This window comes from Pelobates fuscus, chromosome 2 (genome assembly GCF_036172605.1).
Source record: "Pelobates fuscus isolate aPelFus1 chromosome 2, aPelFus1.pri, whole genome shotgun sequence".
In the NCBI taxonomy this organism is placed as follows: domain Eukaryota; kingdom Metazoa; phylum Chordata; class Amphibia; order Anura; family Pelobatidae; genus Pelobates; species Pelobates fuscus.
In genome coordinates, this window is record NC_086318.1 from 379640248 (window position 1) to 379663426 (window position 23179).

Genomic DNA, 23179 nt, shown 5'->3' on the forward strand with positions numbered 1-23179 from the left:
CCATAGGTCATGTCAAACTAGCCTAATTGCATTCTACACAAAGAAGTAGGTAGAAATATAGATCAGGGTGTTGCAGTGGATGTGATCTACTTGGATTTTACCAAGGCATTTGATACGGTTCCTCACAATAGGTTAGTGTTCAAACTAAAATAAATTGTTCTAGATGAAAATTCTTGTTCTTGCATAGAACATTGGCTTAAGGATAGAGTACAGAGAGTTGTCATTAATGGTAAATCATCAAGCTGGAGCAGGTGGTGTTCCTCAGGGTTCTGTTCCGGAACCGTTTTGCTTAACATATTTATAAATGATCTTGAAATAAGCATTGAAAGCCATGTTTTAGTGTTTGCAGATCACACAAAACTCTGAAGTAATACAATTTGAGCAGGATATTGCTTTGCTGCAGAGGGATTTGGATAGATTGGGGGACTTGACACTTAAATGGCAGTTTAAATTTAAGGAAGAAAACTGAACAAACGTTATGCACTTCGGGGTACAGAATACACAGGCAGCTTACACCTTGAATTGTAGTGAATTAGGGATAACACCACATTAGAATGATTTGGGAATTATTATAGACAACAAACTGCGCAACAATGTGCAATGTCAATCAGCTGTTGCTAAGGCCAGTAAGGTATTATGTATAAATAGGAGCAATAATTCTCGAGATGAAAATATAATTTTGCCTCTTTCTAAATCACTAAGACCACACCTTGAATATGTTTTGCAATTCTGGGCACCTGTTCTAAATACGTACATTACAACACTAGAAAAAGTGCAGAGACAGGCTACAAAATAAACAAAAGGAGTGGAGCATTTTAGTTATGAAGAAAGGTTAACACATTTAAATATTTTTAGTTTGGGAAAACTGCACATCAGAGGGGATATGATTGCATTAAACATATATATGCAGGGCCAATACAAACTATTGTCTGGAAATATATTCATAAGACACAAGGTCATGTATTTAGACTGGAACAAAGGAGAATTAGTCTAAGGCAAGGAAAATAGTTTTTTTATAGTAAGAATGGATGTGGAATTCTCTACCTGAAGAGGTGGTTTTATCAGAGTCTATAAAGATGATAAATACTTGAAAAACATAATATTCAGGGATATCATGTTGTAATATCATTTTAATATGTTGGGTAATAGCTTTTTGATCCAAGGATAAATCTGACTGCCATTCTGGGGTCAAGAAGGAATTATTAGCCTAGTTTGTTGCAAAATAGGAAAGGGCTTCAACTGGGGGTTTTCGCCTTCTTTTGGATCATTAGCAAAGAAAGATGTGAGGAAGGCGGAACTTGATGGACGCTTGTCTCTTTTCAGCTATTTAACTATGTAACATGGTGCAAGATGGCTAACCTTGGTAACTCAGATGCTTATAACTATTCAACCATTTGGGGTAGCAAGACAAAGTAATATATTAAAAATTATAAAGTAATATTAAACATTAGCATATTATATATGCTGTAAAAAATAAATAAATCATACTGCAAGCATATGACAATGCAAACAGACAGACAATCTCACCGGCAAACACAAGCTTCCATCACAGACAAGCTCACAGACAAACTCTCTGACACACACACACACACGATTACTGCAGACAGTCACTGACACTCACATACAATCATGTATGAAGTTGCCGTTTCCAGGCCTCTTTTTGAAGGCTAGGTCAGCTGATTGGGGGGGACGGCGCTCGACTGCAGTGGACGTATCCAGCTAGAGTCACATAAATGGAGCGATATGCAACTTTTATGTGGCCAAGCTGTGCCGGAAACAGAAGCGGTTCCGGCTTCCATGGCACATCAGGAAATGTACTGGTAGCCTGCTGCCATATTTCTCCTGACTTGAGTTTGTCTTGTTTCGGACGTTATCATCTGCACTTTTGAACTGTTCCAAGACAAAAACAAGCTATCAGAAAGCCAGAGAGGTGTCCTTGAGAATGGGCTCGAATGAGAATAGTGTCTTAGGGTTTGGTAGAAGTGTGCAAAACGTGCAAGATATTTGTTTGTTGCACCTGTTTATTGTATATTTTGCCATAGGGAATGTTGTTCTGTTTTTGTACCCAGAACAATGGAAACCTGTTCTGTTGCATGACTTTACCTAGTTAGAGTTAGAACTTCCTAGTTTTGAAATACTTAATTAACACATGTAAACACATGTTGTTAGTTAGCAAACTCTAATTTAAGACTGTAATTAAGACACATACACCCTCTAAACGTTTATGATACCTGTGGACGGACACCATCCCTTGTGCCCCATTGTGTGTTTGAGAAAGATTCATCAGAAATCCTTTGTATCACTCTAATATTGACAATATTTCTGTATGGTTCAATAAACTGACATATTTATCAAGTTCTAGACTAGCACCAGTAACTCTGCTTTTTTTTAAATCAACGTTTATTCAGATTTATAGAAATCAACACATACACATAGCATAACAAAGTTACATATCTAATAAAGAATGCTCTCAATAGTCAGTTTCAGTGAGCCTCGTCGCAGTGAGGGACATAACATGTACGAACAATTTATGCAGATTGACAACAGTTGTGCATTGTAATAATTAACTTGATGGGTTTTTTTTGTCAAGTATTGTCAACTTGGGAATTTACCATTAGTCACAGCAGTCCCTAGTTTGTCTTATGATATCTTTGTGTTAAAATTTCAATGTTATGAGCTTTTCATCAAAAAATCAGCTCAATTAACAAAGGCCAACAGCAATTTTTTGGGGATTGCAGCAAACCTCACATGAAGTAATGCAGGGGAAAAAAATATATATATATGAAACGCTTATAAAATAGTTGTATTTGCTTATAAAAAATTTTTTTTTAAAAAAAAGCCAATTTTCTTGTGTAAATGCTTTTGCCTTTCACTATGTGAGCTACACACTCGCTCTCTTACTGAATGCAAAAGTTAAATCCGTTCTACAGGCTTAGCATGTATCTAGAGAGAGACATTGCAGCCACTATTTGCAGTCAGTATCAAGTGACCCTTTTGTTTACCACTAATGACTTCAATCAAATGTTTGTTATACCTGTACATTATTTTGACATATTCCTCTTTCTAGAACTCATTGGAGTCATTGATATTTTTCCATTGACCAACATGAACCGCTTGCTCAAGGACATGGCACAATCTTGTCATTGGGCATTTTTAATTAGGTTCCCATTTTATAATGCTGCAAATTAAGTAAAACAAATAAAATAAAAACTTACTTTGAGTCCAGCGTTGGGCAAATCTCCCGATGGCCCTCTTCATGCCTCATCTTATGCCACAGCCTCCCTCGTGCAGTCCCATCAAATGCTTCTCAAAGAGCTCATGTGTACTCAGAGCCAGTTAGGGGAGGAGGTGATCGACAGTAGAGGGGGTAAGTGCGGGCTTAAGAAAATTTTTGCAAAAAGAACGGTTTACAAAATTGAGAGAGGCAGAGAGGCCTAAGAGGGACTCTACAGAGGAGAAATCAAGCTTCCCTGACCACGTGTGTCACCAAAGTGTTCTGTGCGCTGACTACAGGTGCATTTTTTGAACAGCATTGACATTTGGCAGGCCAGACCAGAGTTCCGGGCTGCCTTAGTCACATGCGGGAGGTAAAACCAGCCCCTGGCACAAAAATGCCAATATCTCTGGATGTGCACCATTTTAAGTAGAAATGCTGCACATATAGACTCCTACCACAATGACCACTTCTAAAAGCAGAAGTGGTCATGATGGTTGGAGTAGCCCTTTAAGACCAGGACTTGCCAATTCCTAGATTTTACTATTATCATGACGTAAAGTCATGATTTTATTAAAGACACGGAGTATTATGCTTCTCTTTCTTTAATTCTCCCTCAGCAGTGAAGAGAGATATATGCAAAAGAGAGAAAAAAACCACAACATAACATTAGTATATTGACAGTGCTATCATTGGTATCGACCCCCTTAGTATATAAGGTGTAGCACTCCATGCTTCTTCCTCTTTCTGTAGCGATCCGAAGACCAGATCAATAACCAAAACGATAAACTTGGCCCGAACAGGAACGGTGGGCGATAGACAAATGTCCATTCTTTATGGATGGACTGTAGAACCTTCCTTCGAAACTTCAACACCCAAGACACACCCAATCCGTGGTTAATACCCATGTGAAATCCAATCCCTCCATCCAGGGAGGGCGGGAGGGAATAATACTCGCCTCCATGTCTTTAATAAAATCATGACTTTACATCATGTTAATAGTAAAATCTAGGAATTTTATTAAAGACACGGAGGCTCCTATTATGCTCTTTCAAAGCTGAGCTATCACTCTTTCCGCAAAATGTTGGATTGGTTTAAAATAGAAATTCCGGAATGTGGATTCCGTAGACCGGTCTGCAGCCTTCAGGATGTCTTCCAAATCGACATCCTATTGTCGATGCTTTAGAAGCCATAGCGCCTCTGACCGAGTGGGCTGAAAAGACTGACGTCTACCCTGGCTGAAGCCAATAACCATTTGGCCCAACGAGCGAGAGTAGGTGTAGTTACTGGAAGGTGCGGTTTCTTCAGTGAAATAAACAAAGGACCGTCGTTTTATGATCGTAGGGGAGAAGTACGGGATTCGTATTCTTTTAAGCACAGTATCGGGCACAGATTTGGTTGATTTGGAAGTCGTGGGTAGAAGACTTGCTTAGTTGCCGATTTCGTTCTCCGTGAAATATCAAACGACACTCCTTCCGGAGATGGCTTGCCAGTCCAAAGCCCTTACATCTGACACTCATTTACAGGATAGTAAACAAAGTAAATCATAAGTAATTTTGACGACAATTGTTTAAGTGACAGTGCCGTGTTATCGGGCCATTCCTCTAAGAATTTGAACACTATGTTGACATCCCAAAAGGATCCATATCTGGATTTTGGTGGGCGTGAGAAATGTACACCTTTGAATAGGCGACAGACCAAGGGGTTCTGTCCGAGAGGAATTCCGTCCACAGTATCATGACCTGCCGAGATAGCTGATCTGTAGATTTTGACTGTACGGAAAGCTTTGCCCAATTCGAATAGTTGTGTGAGGAAGTCTAGTACCGTCTTTACAGAAGGTGATACGGGATCCACTGATTTCTCCAGGCACCAATCGGACGAAGCTCGCCATGCCGCAGCATATGTGCACCCAGGCGTTCGCCAAGAGTTGGTTAGTTGTTCTCGAAACTTCTGTGATTTCCCAGGGTCCCCGGAAAGGAGCCATGCCATGAGCCGGAGGATTCCCCGTTCTATCAGGTTGTGGTTCTCCCCATCTGGGTTGGTTAACAGGGAGGTGTGATTTGGCAGTAACTGTGGGAAATCGATCGCCATTTCCAGAAGGTGAGGGAACCAAGGTTGAGATCTCCAGCATGGTGTTATCAAGACCAATGTGGTCCTGTAGCGTCGAATGTGCGCCAAAGTCTGGGCAATCAGGTTGAACGGAGAGAAGGCGTATGCTCATCCCTTGGTCCAGTCCTGAAGAAAGGCATCTGTTGCCAAGGCCTCCTGGTCCGGTCGCCAGCTGAAAAATTGAGGAAGTTGTGTGTTCAGTCTGGACGCAAAGAGATCCACACTCAAGGGTCCCCATAGTTGTGCGATCTTGGAGAATACCTTAGGTTGAAGTCTCCAATCCCCTAAATCCCTCAGGTATCGGGAGTTCCAGTCCGCGGTGTAATGGTCTAGGCCTGGTATGTGTTCCGCGGTCACGATACATTGTTTTGTAAACAATAATGCCAGAAGTCTCGAGTCAAAACCGCCAAGATGCGTGATTTGGTACCTCCTAGATGGTTTATGTACCTGACCGCCGAGATGTTGTCCAACTTGAGGAGAATTGAGCAAGAAATGCCCTTGGGTGAGAGGCTGCGCATGGCAAATGAGGCCGCCAGTAGTTCCAGTGAGTTTATGTGTAGAAACGATTCGTTTAATGACCATTTGCCTCCTGTCGATGTGGAGCCGCAGCGCGCGCCCCAGGCATGTAAGCTTGCGTCTGACTATTACTATATCTGGAGTGGAACCGAAAATCACCCGTACATTCCACGCTCCCATGTGGGTTAACCACCAGTTCAGCTCCTCCTTGGATTCTTCGTCCAAAGTGACGTTGGTCTCGTACGACTGACCGTTCCTTAGGCAAGATGCTTTCAGACGTTGCAACGCCCGATAGTGAAGTGGTCCCGGGAAGATCGCCTGGATGGAGGCCGCTAGTAAGCCGATAACCCGAGCCAGTTGTCTCAGAGAAATGTCTGGGCGGTTCATTAACCTCCTTATCTCCTTTTTGATGTTGGACATCTTGTCCGCTGGGAGGCACAGAATTTGTTGGACGGAGTCGACTCGGAATCCTAGGATTTCCATCCGTTGAGAGGGTTGTAACACTGATTTCTCCCAGTTCACCCGGAAACCGAGGTTCTGTAGGAGATGAAGGGTCCACGAAAGGTGCGACAACAGAAGGGATCATGTCCCTGATAGTATGAGGATATCATCCAGGTAGATAATAAGACGAATTCCGTGTAATCTGAGGAATGCGACCACTGGTTTCAACACTTTCGTGAAGCACCAGGGAGCGGAGGATAGACCGAAAGGAAGGCATCAGAAACGCCATTTCCTTGTGCCCCACTGGAATTGTAGTAGATTCCTGTCCTGAGTTGGTGTTATCGGGATCGTGAGATACGCATCTTGTAGATAGAGTTTCACCATCCAGTCTCCAGGGAGGAGGAGGAGGTCTCGGAGGCAGTGTATGCCCTCCATTTTGAAATGCCGATATTGGATGAATGCATTGAGGGGTCTTAGGTTGATAACCGGGCGGACACCCCTGCCTTTCTTCGGCACTAAAAATAGGTTGCTCACAAAACCTGGGGTATCTATAGGGATTTCCTCTATAGCATTTTTGTTTCGCAGGACCTCGATCTCCGTGGAGATGAGGTCGTGGTGAGACTTTGGCATGTGTGGCACACGTGGAAGGGAAACCTGAATGGGAAGACCCGTCAGTTTTAGGTGGTAACCCTCTATAGTCTGTAACATCCAGCCGTCGGATGTGATTGTGGCCCAAGTCTGAGAGAACAAAGCCAATCTGCCCCCCAAATTCATATGGGAAAAATTGCACTCACCATAAGGGCGTTTTCCTGGGGTTGTTCCTCTGCCGCCGCGGGCATTCCAAGGTCTTCCTCGAGAGGGGAAGAATGGAGTGTAGGAACGTTCCTGCCTCTGAGTGTTGAAGGAGCCTCTGCCTGGTCTGGAGAAACCTCGGGGATTGCGGCCGGGTAGACGGCTCCTACCTCTACCGGCCCCACCGAAAACCTTTTGGTGGAAGACTCTTTTAATGGACGATTGGGCTTTATCCAGAGCCGTGAAGGTTTTGACATAGGAACCCAGATCTTTGACGAAGGACTCGCCGAATAACAGACCCTTAGCCGAGGCCCCTGGTTCAGAGGAGGCCATGCTAGCCAGTTTAGGTTCAATCTTCAGCAGGATAGCTTTCCTGCGTTCCGTTGACATGACTGTATTGGCGTTGCCAATCATGCAGACCAAGCGTTGGAGCCAGCCAAACTCCACGTCAAAATCCAATGGTGCCTCACCCAACTGAGCTGCTTCCAGCAGTTCATACAGCTTAGTGACGGGACCCAGTGTCTAGGAACTTGTCCTGCCAGTTGTGGAGGGAATAGTCTAGTCCCCTCTTAGGTTTCCAGACGGTTTTGGCTAGAAACTGGGCTGAGGGTCCACTTCTGGGGTTTTTGCCACAGCATCTGGTATTATGGGTCGGGGCATTCCGCTCTCAACTTATTACGGCCCTCTTGGGAGAGGGACTTACGTACCCTGAGGGCCAGGTATTGGGCGATGTGTTCAGAGGGTTTCCACTCAGCAGAGCGTGGGTGCCTCAAGTTATCAGGGTCAAATAATGGTATATCTTTAGAGTCGAGGGCTGCTTCTGCCCCGAGCGCCCCTGATTGTGTCAGGGCACTTGTTGGTGCTGAAGGGAAATGTTTTCCCAGGAGGCTCTCGCCCTCCGATAGCTCGTCCTCGTACGGATCAGAGTACGGGACGTCTGACCCCTCATCCCCCTCCTTGTCTGAGTCAGACAGTATATCCTGGGCTCTTGCCCGTTTCCAGTCTCTGGTAGCCGTAGCTCGCCCAGAAGCTCTATTGCGCGGTTGGCGCGCCAGCCTGAGGCGTGTCAATCAGAGCAGGGTTAACCTGCATTGGGGGGGGGCTTGAGAGTGTTTGCCTAGCGCCCTGGTAGTGTCCCTTCAGGAGGGGTAGAGGTCAAGGCAGGGGTAGCTTGAGGGTGGACTTGCCCGAGAGCCTGTGTAATGGAGTTCGAGATGGTAGAGGACATAGCACCCATGGCTGATGATATGGCTTTAGAAATAGAGTTGGATATGGTGGTGTCCAGAAGGGTTTGGAATTCTTCAGAGCCCATGAGCCCAGGGTCAGCCTGGGGGTCAGGGCTAGTAGTGGCCATAGAGGGACCAAGTTTGCCAGAGAAATTATCACCAGACTGCATGGTAGATAACTGAGTGCAAGTAAGAAAACAACAAATTGAAAAAGACAGTACGTGGATTGATTAACCCAGGTACAGGATGAGGAAAAGGTACAAGGAGATGGAGGATAGCTCCAAAGTATTTATCTGCTATATTTTAACTATACCCGTCTGGAGAGAGAAAATATCGAGTCTCCGATCGTGTGAAAGGAAATCCCACGATGTACCAGTACTTTAAAATGGCCGCCGCCTTAATAGGCGACAAGAAACCAAAAAAATGGCCGCCGCGAGTCACTGCGCATGCATGCGCGCCGCTCGCGAGCAGCGAAACTGAAAGTAAACTGAAAACACAGTGCGGACGAAAGGTCCGCCGGCGGTATAGAAATAAGTGTCGGGAAACGCCGCCGGGGTGCTGGACGACCCCTGCCGACGATACCCGGCAGAGTGTGACCAGGGAAAAGAGCACCCAACCCGAGGAAGAGGGAGGGAAACAGAAATGCCCAAAGGGAAAAACCTGGGGGAATAAAAAAATAAAAAAAGTGGTCACACAAAAAAGTAATGCACAGTAAAAACAGATAGGTAATCAAATGCAGTGGGAAGGGAGTAAATAATAAAGAACATCCCAATAATAATGGTAAAAGGAGAGTGTACTTATCTGGTCTGAGGGAGCAGCGAAGAAAGAGGAAGAAGCATGGAGTGCTACACCTTATATACTAAGGGGGTGGATACCAATGATAGCACTGTCAATATGCTAAAGTTATATTGTTTTTTCTCTCTTTTGTATATATCTCTCTTTGCTGCTAAGGGAGAATTAAAGAAAGAGAAGCATAATAGGAGCCTCCGTGTCTTTAATACAATTCCAATAAACACCGTTTTTAGATGGAGTAACCCTTGCTGGCATGTCTCCCCAGCAATTAAAATAAGGAAATAAAGCAAATCTAATTACACACTTCCACTGTTTTTCCTGATGACATCACAAGCAGCGTCCCCCACATGTGCAACCATACAAGTAGCCACATGTGTTTGGAGTCTACTTGTGGGATTGCGTGTGTGGGATGCTGCTAGTGATGTTGTCTCTCTGTATGTCAATGTGCTGTGTTAGAATGAATAGTTTGTCATGTTTTACAGCGCTGCAGAATATGTTGGCGCTATACAAGTGATTGTAATAATTGTGTGTATGGAGACTGTATGCAGTATTGCAATGATGGTGATGCTGTTTGTGATGTGTATGTGTAGGGAGGCTGCATGTGTAGGGATGCTGCTTGTGGGTTTGTGTCTATACAGTGAGGCTCCTTGTGTTTTTTTTGCGTGTGTCGATGGGACTATTTTCAGTGCAGTATGTGAGTAGAGAGGGCTGGTTGTGTTGCAGTGTGTGGGATAGAATCTGTAGTAGGCATCTTGTGGTTACTGGGGCTGTAGTGGGTGCATGTGTGGATAATAAAGGCTCTACTGTGCATAAGTAGGATAGGTGATATAGTGGGTGCAGGGAGGCACAGGGCTGAGGTGGGCGCGGAGCGGGAAAGAGTATGAGGTGGGACATAGAGGTTGTGGTGAGGGCAGGAGGGGACATAGGGGCTGTAGTGGGTACAGTAGGATGGGTAGATCCTGGGGTGGGTGTAGGGAGGAATGGTGGCTGAGGTGAGTGCAGAGGAACTAAGGTGGATGCATGGAGACAGGGGGGCTAAGGTGTGTGTGCAGAGGAAGATGTGGTGAGTGCAGAAGGGAGTTGTGGTAGGTACAGGGGAGATTGTGGTGGGTACATGGAGTGCTGAGGTGGGTGCAGGGGGAGTTGTGGTGGATGCAGGGAGTGCTGGGGTGGATGCAGGGAGTGCTGAGGTGGGTACAGATGGAGTTGTGGTATGTAAAGGGAGTGCTGAGGTTGTGAGAGTTGTGGTGGGTGCAGGGAGTGCTGAGGTGGGTGCAGGGGGAGCTGAGGTGGGTGCAGGGGGTGCAGGGGGTGCTGAGGGAGTTGTGGTATGTAAAGGGAGTGCTGAGGTGGGTACAGGTGGTGCTGTGGTGGGTACAGGGGGAGTTGTGGTGGGTGCTGATGTGGGTACAGGGGGTGCTGAGGTGAGTGCAATGAGGCTGTGCAAAAAAAAAAAATCTATAAGGAGCTTACCTGTGCTGTCTGCCAGGCTGCTGCAGCTCCTTATCTTCCGCGTGTTCTTCAGACAGGGCAGGAAGTGATGTCACGTCCCGGCCCTGCCTCTTCCTCCTAACACACCACACCGCACAGGGGCCGGAGACCTGGCAGCAAGAACTGAATGATCGCTGCCTGGTCTCCCTAAGAAAGGAGAAGGGAGTGAGGGGGGTTTATCTACATAGTGATATGTTGCAGGGCCCTGCAATATATCACTGGAATATGGCAGAAATCCTGTTTTTCTGGCTGAGGAGATCTCTGCATGACTGTGCTGCCGGGCACCTGACTGCCTCGGACCCTCTGTCCATGACCAATCTGCCGGACTGGTCAGTCCAACCCTGTTGTCAGATACATTTAGATCACATAAAATTGATACATCTTAATTTAGCTGCATCCAGGACATCTATCTTATGTTTAATTTATCTACATCTTGTAGCCCTGACGCCAATACGGTCAGCAGAAAGTCTGACCAGTTATAACAAATATTACATATATTTAAATTGACTTCCAAGAGCAGCAGAGCGGTTTTATACACCATCTTAGTAAATCTTTGTATTGGAGTGTAAGTGCTGATAATGTCCATTTACGGCAAGACCATTGCATATCTAAAACAAATGAAAAACCTACCCCTCTTCCCTCATTAACTATAGGGAAGTATGTTTGAGGATTCTGTGCCTCGTTTGCATTCCTTCTTTCTCCAGATCCAGTTCCAAACCCTGTTTCCCCTCAGAAAAATCAAACATTTAAAAGATTTGCTACCACAATAACCCATAGCATGTTGCCTCAGCTACCTCTAATCTTAACTATTTAAATGCCTTGAAAGCTAATCAGTATTTACATATGTCCCAGATATATGGCCATCAACTTCAAACACCCTTGTAACTGCCCATTGTTACCTTTAACAATGTAAGATCGCAACTTATCTTGCTAAGCACTTTCTATAAAAGTACTGTATTTGCTAAGTTTTATGCTTATTGGCATTGTCTTCTGTTCCTTTTATATTGGTATATGTTCGTTATTTGTTTGTATTCCCTCTTCTGTTCCTTTATATTGGTACAGAGCTGTGGAATGTGTTGGCACTGTATAAATACCAAATAATAATATTAGAGTCCATTTTGTTGCAGTGAACTCTGTTCCTTGCTGATGCTGGAAAACATATCACATAAACGTAAGCTCTTTGGCACAAAAAGAATGCTCTGTGACATTCCAGCGCCAAAAATGTGAGTAATCTTCCCTTGATCCGGCACCCATTTGTTGATCCTGCATGTCTTTCCAGTGTCAAAAATTACTTGGAATGCAATTAACATTTTATAAAATTATGTGGAATGCTATTAACAGTTTATACAGCTAAAAAGATGCAAGTACAGAGTGATTTACGCTTCATTTTCCTATGACATTCCGGCGCCATCCTCGTGACATCTGACGCCAGGCCTTTATAAGCTCAGACCACTAGGTGGTATGTGCCTTTTCATGGTCTGTAAGCCTGAAAGTGAGTTTATTATTGTTCTCTGATTTTCTGGTATTTGACTTTTGGCTTATCTTGACTATCCTGAACTCACCAATCCTGACCTTGGCTTGTTTTATCTTGTTTTGTTGCTATTGTGTACTCCCCTGAGCTTTGCTTGTCCTTTGACTATTCTTTTGGCCACTGTAAGGTCTGGTAATATGGAACGTCCTATTTACTGTTCTATATTTGGGTGTGAGAATCTGTAATAACCTGAAATAAATGTTTTTCTAAAAAAAAATAACCAGTACCACAAAATAACACGAGAAACATCTCTTGTAACTTAATGACATGAACATTCTAAATCTCTCACACCCTAAGTTTTCATTGTTAAGCAAATATGTCTCCAGCCTGATTGACTGCTTTGAGAGCTAATCACAGTGATTACATTGCCCTAACTGGCATTTAAGTCCCAGGGTGATCACACAATTTGAGACCCAATCAATCACTGGCTGGATAATCTCACTGCTGATATAGCGCACTGACATTGACCCCAGCATGCACTGGGCGTTCAAATGTCAGTTACAATATATAAAACCAGTGACTGGCTGTCACAGCGATCTTATGCTTGACAGCTGCCATCTTGGGCTATTAAACAAACGTTTCTTTAAATGGATGCCCCCTTGCTGCCTGTTGGTGAAGCTAACTGTCTAGTCAAACACTTGCCTGGGGGAACTCTAGAAGTCTATTTCTGAGATGCCTCACTGAGGCATCTTGGATTAATCTTGTCTCATTGATCACAGCGAGACTCACCATGTTAGAGAATTTTTTATGGCCACCACATCAAGGTATAAAATACAAGTACCTGGACTCATTTCTTTAAAAAAAAAAAAAAAAACAAAAAAAGCAGACTTTATATGAAACACAGAAATGGAGACAACGTATTGGGTCCTATATGAGCCTTTGTCAAGTCTAGTGAAAAAAAGTGTTATGAGTGCACAGATTTATTGATGTATTCACTGGCACTTTATTGATATTGGGAATGATATATACAGTCAGGTACATAAATATTGGGACATCGACACAATTCTAATCTTTTTGGCTCTATGCACCACCACAATGGGTTTGAAATGGAATGTGCTTTAACTGCAGACTTTCAACTTTCATTTGAGGGTATTTACATCCAAATCAGGTGAACGGTGTAGGAATTACAACAGTTTGTATATGTGCCTCCCACTTTTCAAGGCACCAAAAGTAATGGGACAATTAGCTGCTCAGCTGTTCCATGGCCAGGTGTGTGTTATTCCCTCATTATCCCATTTACAAGGAGCAGATAAAAGGTCCAGAGTTCATTTTAAGTGTGCTATTTGCATTTGGAATCTGTTGCTGTCAACTCTCAATATGAGATCCAAAGAGCTGTCACTGTCAGTGAAGCAAGCCATCATTAGGCTGAAAAAACAAAACAAACCCATCAGAGAGATAGCAAAAACATTAGGTGTGGCCAAATCAACTGTTTGGAACATCCTTAAAAAGAAAGAACGCACTGGTGAGCTCAGCAACACCAAAAGACCCAGAAGACCACGGAAAACAAAGGTTGCCAATAAAGCCTATTTTCTCTAAAAATAACATGGCAGCACAGTTTAGGTTTACAAAGTTGCATCTGAACAAGCCACAATACTTCCAGAACAATGTACTTTGGACAGACAAGACCAAAGTGGAGATGTGTGGCATAATGCACAATGTTTGGCGGAAACCAAACAAACACCTGATACCAACTGTCAAGCACGGTGATGGAAGGGTGATAATTTGGACTTGTTTTGCAGCCACTGGGCCTGGGAACCTTGCAGTCATTGAATCAGCCAAGAACTCTGTATACCAAAGTATTCTAGAGTCAACTGTGAGGCCATCTGTCTGACAGCAAAAGCTTAACTGAAATTGGGTCATGCAACAGGACAAGGATCCCAAGCACATCAGCAAATCTGCAACAGAGTGGCTGAAAAAGAAATGCAATGTCCCTGTCAAAGTCCAGTCCTCAACCCAATTGAAATGCTGTGACAGGACCTTAACCCCTTAAAACCGGAGGGCGTACTATTACGCCCTATTCTAAGCGGCTCTAAACGCCGCAGGGCGTAAGAGTACGCCCTCCGTGTTTTTTTTTTTTTAACTTACCTGGTCCCCGGCGATCCCACGCCGGTGATCGCAGTTGGGGGGACTCCCATGGATTCCCCCTCGGCAGAGCCGTCCTCCTGCTGCCCCCCCCCGGCCATGTGAGAGTAAATGAAATTAAAATAAGTGTCAAAAAATGATAGATAGAGATGTGTGTGTGTATATATATATATACATACATATACATATACACACAGTCTAGGTGTATTTTTTTTATTATTAATAAAAAAAGTAAATACCTTAATTAAAAAAATATATATAGATGTGTGTTATTTCGTTCTAGAGATAGAGATATATACACACACATTAATTCTACATATATATATTTATGTAATAGTTTTACATAATTAGGTATCTTAATTAATTACAATTAGCGGGACCTGCCTGTCAACCCATGCCGAAAGTATAGGGAATTTAATTTGCTAGCACTATATTTAACCCTATAACTTTCCAAGACACCATAAAACCTGTACATGGGGGTACTGTTCTACTCGGGAGACTTCGCTGAACACAAATATTAGTGTTTCAAAACAGTAAAATGTTAGCGCCAGTAAAAGTTAAGTGTTTTGCATTTTTCACACATAAACAGCACTTACTTTTTACTGTTTTAAAAACACAAATATTTGTGTTCAGTGAAGTCTCCCGAGTACAACAGTACCCCTCATGTACAGTTTTTATGGTGTTTTCAAATATAAGGCTTGTGTTTCATCAGGGGTGGACTGACAGTGCCTCGGGCCCCCGGGCAAAACTAGGACCTGGGCCCCTTACAGATTAATATCTATGCTGGTACACATGATAGTGTAGATGTACCGTGTATTTGATTATATGTGCATGTAAAGTGAATGCACACTATTCACTGTGAGCCCTGGTGTAAGCTAATATATGTATTTTTATGTGTATTTTTGTGTGTTGTATCAGGATCCGTGGATTAAGAGTGTGTTTTTTTTTAGGGTAGTATTTATGTGTGCTTGTGTAGCATGGCTGTACCAACTACTATAGTCACCAAAACAACTACAGCTTAATTTAGTTGTCCTGGTGTGTATAGTCAGTCTCTGCAGGCATTTTAATGTAAACCCTGCCTTTTCAGAGAAAAGTGCTTACATTGCTGACTAGGGACACCTCCAGTGGCAGTCACTCAGAAGGCCACTAGATGTGCTTCCTGGGTCAGTGATAGGCAATGAGCAGCACTGATGTTCAGTGTCTCCATGCTCTGCATGGAGGTGCTGAACTTTCCCCACAGAGATGCATTGATTCAACACATCTCTATGAGTACATGCTAATTGGCGTAAGCAGCGTTTTAACATGCGTGCGCATTAGCTTCCCAATGCTTTCCTATGAGAAAGCAATGGAAAGGCTGAGATCTCAACCAAGGGGCAGAGCATGGGCTGAGCCAGCACCGGCTGAACTGGAATAAAGGTAAGTTTACTTTTTTTAGAGGGGAAGGGGTGTGTTGGTGACCCAAACAGTGCTTTTAACACTATATATGCAAGTTTGTATTCTGACCCTATAGTGTTCCTTTAAATACACTTTTTTTTTTATTATTGTTTTTATTCATTCTAGTATGTCCAGGACATCAGTGTGTGTATACAGGGGCATGCTTATTGAGAGTCTGTATGTGTGTGTGTAAATGCAAGACCAAATTAGCATGTAGTTAGTGGGTGAACACAGGTTTACATGTGTGGAAGGTCAGTATACGTAAAAATCCAGGGGCATGTAGTGGTTATAGTGCGGAAAAGAGGTAATGGGGGCAATAGTGGACGCAGGGGGTAATAGAAGCCATTAAGTGTTCAGGGGAGGGATAGGGGCTGTAATAGGTGCAGAGAACAATGGAGGCTACAGGGGGTAATAAGAGCTTTAGTATATATAAGGGTTAATAAGGGATGCAGTGACTGCAGGGGGTAATAGGGTCTGTAGAGGGTAACAGTGGCTAAAGTCTGTGCAGGCGGTATAGGGGTTGTAGTTAGTGCAGTTGCTGTATTGGGTGCAAGGGATAATAAGGCTTGTAATAGGTGTAGGGGTTGTAGTGGGTGCAGGGGGTAATAGGGGTTGTAGTGGGTGCAGGAGATATGGGCGCAGTAGTGGGTGCAGAGGGTTGTAGGGACTCTAGTTTGTGTAGGGGATAATAGGGGTTGTAGTATGTGTAGGGAGTGATAGGGGTTGTAGTTTGTGTAGGGAGTAATAGGGGTTGTATGTGTAGGGAGTAATAGGGGTTGTATGTGTAGGGAGTAATAGGGGTTATAGTATGTGTAGCAAATGATAGGGGTTGTAGTATGTTTAGGGAGTAATAGGGGTTGCAGTATGTGTAGCGAGTAATAGGATGTAGAGGTTATGAAAGGGTGTGGGGGTGATGAAGGGGTGTGGGGGTGATGAAAGGATGTAGAGGTTATGAAAGGGTGTGGGGGTGATGAAAGGATGTAGAGGTTATGAAAGGGTGTGGGGGTGATAAAGGGGTGTGGGGGGGATGAAGGGGTTTGGGGTGATGAAGGGGTGTGGGGGTGATGAAAGGGTGATAAAGGGGTGTGGGGATGATGAAGGGGTGATAAAGGGTGTGGGGATGATGAAGGGGTGATAAAGGGTGTGGGGATGATGAAGGGGTGATGAAAGGGTGTGGGGATGATGAAGGGGTGATGAAAGGGTGTGGGGATGATGAAGGGGTGATGAAAGGGTGTGGGGGTGATGAAGGGTGGAGGGGGTGGAGACATAAGAGCTGTGGGAAAAAAAAAAGTTAAATAATGTGTTCCCCCCTCCCTGAGGCTGAGCCTTACCTTTGTCCATGGAGGGGGGGGAATCCTTATCCCTGGTGATCCGGTAGCAGACTAAGCTTGTTTGCACCCCTGGTGGGTGCAGCCAATCCTGAAGAGCTCCCTCCCTGGCCGGCCATGGTACTACAGTGGGGTCAGGCTGCCTGTAACACTGATAGAGCAGCTCCGCACCGGGCTGCTCAGTTACAGGCAGCCTGCATGCTGTGTTCAGCTCACGGCAGAGGCTCTGCTCCTGGAGCCTCTGCCGATTTTTTTTTTCCAGCCCACAGGCAGCACTTTCGGACAGGCACAGTGAGAGACAGCCTGGAGGGTCTTTGATAAGGCCCCTGGGCTGTCTCTCAGTGTGCTACAAGATCTCTGCTGCGGCCGACCAAGGGGGGGGGGGGGGCAGTATTTAATAACAGGGGCCGCAGAAGGTCGTGCGGGCCCCTCACTTAGTGCAGGCTGGCTGGGGAGCTTGTTGAGCTCCTCAGCTGAGCCATTACAATGCTGCAGGCGGGCCCCCAAGAGCCTCGGGCCCTCGGTCCATGACCGATGTGCCCGAGTGCTCAGTCCGCCCCTGTGTTTCATTTTTCTCACATTGAAATTCGCCAGATTGGTTACGTTGCCTTTGAGACCCTATGGAAGCCCAAGAATGAAAATTACCCCTATGATGGCATACCATTTGCAATAGTAGTGTCAGGGATCTTACCTGGAGTGGGAGTCCGGCACACAGAGTTGAGACACCCTTTGCAATTCGACACAGACCGAGGGGACTCAGGACAGAAATCCCCAAGGCTGTGACACAGTGCACTTGGGCAGCCAAATGTACACGTTGTGAACAAAACAAAACGTAAACAAAACCTGGCATTTGCGCTATATGTCTGTCCAACCGTAAGTCACCTCTTTCATATTAAATGCACCCCCCCTTATTATATAAGAAATTGATTACTTCAACTTGTTGTTAAAGGTGGGTCCTACAAGCTATTGAAGCATAAGGTGTACTTAGTTTTTCACACATGGCTTCTCCATTTTGGCATTATTTTTGTTAAATATATTATGATACGGTGTATTTTGTCATGTGTTGGTGTGTCTGATTAATTTTAAGACCTGCTAAGGGACAGATGGTTGTTATTATGTCCTTATATCTAAAACCATAGAATTCAAAGAGGGTGTACTTTCTTTTTCCCATGACTTGTTTCACTAGACTTGACTAAGACTCATGTAGAAGACAAAGCGTTGTCTCCATTTCTGTGCCTTTTAAAAAGAACCCATCTGGTATACCCAGATACTTGTATTTACTACCATTGGATCTCTGTGAGAACTTAGCTATCCCTGTCTGGAGGGCACTGGGGAAGTACCCCCTCTTTTAAGTGTGTGAACCAGCCTCTTCGATTGCAAACAGCCATACAAGGTATGTCAGCCATTACAAAGTGCCTAAATGTCAGCACTGTATCCCATATGTTGACCCTATCATGGTAGATAAATAGATAGATAAACAGACAGACAAACACACAGATAGACAAACAGATATACCTATATGTAATGTATTTTCAGGTTGCGTGAGAGTCAGCAATGTAAAGCAACATAGCTGGAATTTAGAGGGTTAATAGCCATTTTCCTAACATGGAAAGTCACACAATACAGTAAATTTTGTAAGCTCTGGGTAAACAAACGTTCTTACACAGACAGGATTTAGGTATCTTAGAAAGAAAAACTGGTAAGCAAAGCTGTACTAAGGCAGAGGCAGAGGGGGGGTTACCAACCAAGGTAACAGGCAGGAAAGGTATACACAGAGCACCCCATCTCAACATGGTTGTTGAATTGTAGCATGGCTCAGTGAGACCATAGCACATGATCTGCATGTTCCTCTGTTTGGTCTGTCATTAGAGCTCCCCTACAATAATGGAAGATAGGGTTATATATGTACACGAGGAGGGCAGTAGGGAAAGTGGAGACACCCAAGGGGTAGATGGAAGCTCGAGACAAACACGAGGAGGATTGCAGAAACACATAACGGGTAGGGGTGATTGTCAAGACTCAAAAGTGTGTTAAAAAAGGCTGGGGAGAAAGAATTAAAAAGACAGGGAAATCGCACAAGGAGTAAAAAAGGTCTGGTAAGACATACAAAGAGGTGAGGGAAATGAAGTTAAAGAGACACACAAGGGGTAATAAGGTCTGGAGAGTTACACTAAAGATAAGGAGGTGAATTGGAGAATCTTACAAGAGGGACCAACAAGACACAAGTGGGATAAGACAATGGTAGAGAAACAACAAAACAAAAAAATTATTCCATGCGGAGTGCAAAAAGATAATGTCACCCCAAGTGCCATTTACACTTGGTAAACCTCCGCTAGTTAGTATCCCATAGATATCCAATAGTTATCAGAAATCAGACAATTCAGGCACAAATCACATCAATGTGAAATAGATATGATATAACTATTAAGGGACATTTAATTAACCACAATATAGAACAAGAACAGTCAATCATAACAAGCTAAACCATAAGTATTAGTAAAGGCATAGGTATATCTTATCAGGCATCAAAAACATGAAGCAGTCCAGAAAATTGGAGTTAAATAACATAAATACTAAGTACTGCCGTGTACCGAAACAAGAAGACGACATGAACAAGGCAAATTAAATAGTGCCATATGAGAGACGCAGAGTGGACCTAGACCACAATGACAGAGGAATGTATGGGTCATGATGGAGGTTATAACAGACTCTGAACAAAGTCAGTCTACATGTATGAACTGTGACACCGGATTCCTCCAGAGGAATCCCAGCAGACCACAAACAAAACACAACCCATAATAATAACTAGTATTTATATAGCACCTTTCTCTCAGTGGGACTCAAGGCGCCTTTCAGCGCACGCTCTCAGAATCAACCATATTGGCAGCTGAATAATAATATATTTTATTATTACCTGACTGATGGTACTCACTTTATCAACTTTGGAAGGATGAAGGGCTGAGTTGACCCTGCTGGGATTTAAACCTGTGACCTTGCATTTTGAACAGGCTCTGTAGTCAGGTAACTTGCCAACTGAGCTACCTCACCGGCTTGGAGGTGATTCGCTGGCCAATCAGGAGAAAGGACCCAAAACTAGTTTGAATGGTAGCCATTCTCCTATTGGCCGGCAAAGACTTTCAGACGGTGAGTGGGGCTCTGCATCAGTGAAGCCGAATCACGGTTCGGGGGAATCTCTGTTGGGCTCGCTTCTCTCTCCCCGGTGGATATCTCCATGTAGATATCACCGGAGAGAGCGCCCTTCTGGCAGCCACTAGCCCAGACAGTGATTAGGCTGCTTTAGGAGTAGTTAGGGTGATCCCCCGCCAGAATAGGCAGTACCATTGACCCCTTAAGGACACATGACATGTGTAACATGTCATGATTCCATTTTATTCCAGAAGTTTGGTCCTTAAGGGGTTAAAGTATCCCCGCCAACCTCAGGAACCTCCCAAACCAGTACATTTCCCAGACTGGTCTCCGTTCGTGGGGCTCCAGTGCGAACACCAGGCAAGGGAAGCATCTCCTTTCAGTGGCGTTCGTCTGTACGAAATGGCGACCACCCAGGGAAGCACTCATTAATTACTTCCCTTGCGGTTTCGCACTTATGTTACTGGTGTGAACCTTCTAATTGATCGGAGTGAACACTCCAATACACCAAGTCAGTAATAGAAAATATACTGGAACCAAAACCTGAATGATAGTGAATAGTTTGACATGGTGAGTTATATGTAACAATATATAACATATTTTAATAATATAACATAAATAACATTATAACATATGATGACCTCATAGAGGCAAAGCTGGATTCACACTTTTTTTCTATTTCTATGTCCACCTTCGCTATTGCTGAAATAAACTGAAGGGGTGCTTGCTGAGAGTATTATAATGCTTTCTGGAGAAACCACAGACACATATGTATGTAGTGGGGAATCGTGATGCAGCATAATAACATAGAACTATCCCACTTACCACCCAAATAATGACAGACAACGTAGTATGGATGAAACAGGTCACAGCATTTATTATAACATATGATAAATACTGTATAACACATCCATAATTTATTTTAATATTCTTCTTTACTTGATATAAACCAAACGTCAAACTGAATTAACCATAACTTAACAAATAAGTTAACATATAGTGTCATACAGTATAACCCAACAGTCCTTGCCAATATACTGATCATGAACCTATCTAACACTTCTTCTCACCAACCCCCTCGGCATTCCTTTTCCTTTCAATGCTTACCACCAGCCGGCCTTTTCCTCGCTCAGTGGGCATGTCCAAACTAAGGTTAACCCTTTAGAGCAGGGGAAGTTGAGACCTGAAACTTGACCACCTCATTCCCCATATTAACATAACTGCCTCAAACTTAATTGGCAAGGACATAGCCCGGCTAGCTGTGACTAAATATACCAATAGGGTGGGCGGGAGGGAAGCTGTTTGCTGACCCGAATCCCAAGTGGCACTGAGGTAAGACCTAAGAGCAGGGCCGGACTGGCCCAACGGGATACCGGGAAATTTCCCGGTGGGCCGTCGGCACCTGGGGCCAGGCAGTCAGCTGGCTGACCTGTGGCTGCATGTGGGAGCTCTTTTGGCGGCCGCAGGGGGAGCTGGCTGTTCTGTCTCTGCTCCCCCACCCTCACGCGCTAGAAAGAGACCGGGGCCGGAATATTCCGGCCCCGGTCTCATTAAGCTGCGCGCTGGGGCGGGGGAGCAGAGACAGAACAGCCAGCTCCCCCTGCGGCCGCCAAAAGAGCTCCCCCATGCGGCCGCCAGAAGAGCCAGCTCCCCCATGCAGCCACCATCAAACTGAGCTCCCCATGCGGCCGCCAGCACAAAAGTAGAAATGATGTGTGTCAGTGTGAGTGTATGTGTGTCTGTCTGTGTCATTGTGTGTGTGTGTCTCTGTCTGTCATGGTGTGTGTGTCTGTCTGTGCCATGGTGTGTGTGTCTGTCTGTGTCATTGTGTGTGTGTGTCTCTGTCTGTCATGGTGTGCCTGTCTGTGTCATGGTGTGTGTGTGTGTCTCTGTGTCATGGTATGTGTGTGTGTCTGTGTCATGGTGTGTGTGTGTGTCTCTGTCTGTCATTGTGTGTGTGGCTGTCTGTGTCATGCAATGTGTGTCTGTGTCATTGTGTTTGTGTGTGTGTGTCTGTCATGTAATGTGTGTCTGTCTGTGTCACGGTCTGTCTGTGTCATGGTGTGTGTGTGTTTGTCATGGTATGTGTGTGTGTGTCTCTCTGTGTCATGTAATGTGTGTCTGTCTGTGTCACGGTGTGTGTGTGTGTCTGTGTCACGGTCTCTCTGTGTCATGGTGTGTGTGTCTGTGTGCCATGGTGTGTGTGTCTGCATGTGTCATGTAATGTGTGTCTGTGTCACAGTGTGTGTGTGTTTGTGTCACGGTCTGTCTGTGTTATGGTGTGTGTGTCAAGGTGTGTGTGTGTGTGTCTGTCATGGTATGTGTGTGTCTCTGTCATGGTGTGTGTGTGTGTCTGTCTGTGTCATGGTGTGTCTGTCTGTCATGGTGTGTCTGTGTTTCTGTATGTGTCACGATGTGTGTGTGTCTGTGTCACGGTCTGTCCGTGTCATGGTGTGTGTCTGTCAAGGTGTGTGTGTATGTGAGTTTTACTCACTTTTTTTTTCCCCACGTCGTGCTGGTCTCCCCTCGACTGGCCCTGCCTCTATGGCTGAGATCATCAAGCTTGATGATCTCAGCCAATCCGCACTGACACAGGAAGGACCAATATTTTATATTGGAAAAAGCAATATATATATATATATATATATATATATATATATATAAAATCAATCATCTAGGGTGGCAAGACATAGCCTTACATATTACATGCAACAATATATGGCGCAATGACTTATGGGGCTGGCATAGATTATTTTTCCAGGGCTGCTTTGGAATCCCCAGTCCGGCCCTGCCTAAGAGAGATTTGTCACCTCTGGTTCGAGTGCACCAACTGTGGTTTTTGGCTGAGTGCATTCCCTTCCTACTGTGTTGAACTTCCTCATACCCATGTCATATTTGAGTAAGTATATTGATGCAGATTTCCTCCTCATATTCGTGTCATTCTGGCATCAGTATTGATGCAGACCACCTCACTTCTGACTCTTCTGACGCGGACAACATAAAAAAATTACGCTTTATGCTTCGAACCTGCATCATTTTATAACTCTAAGTCTCTGTCAGATTAAGACACAAGACA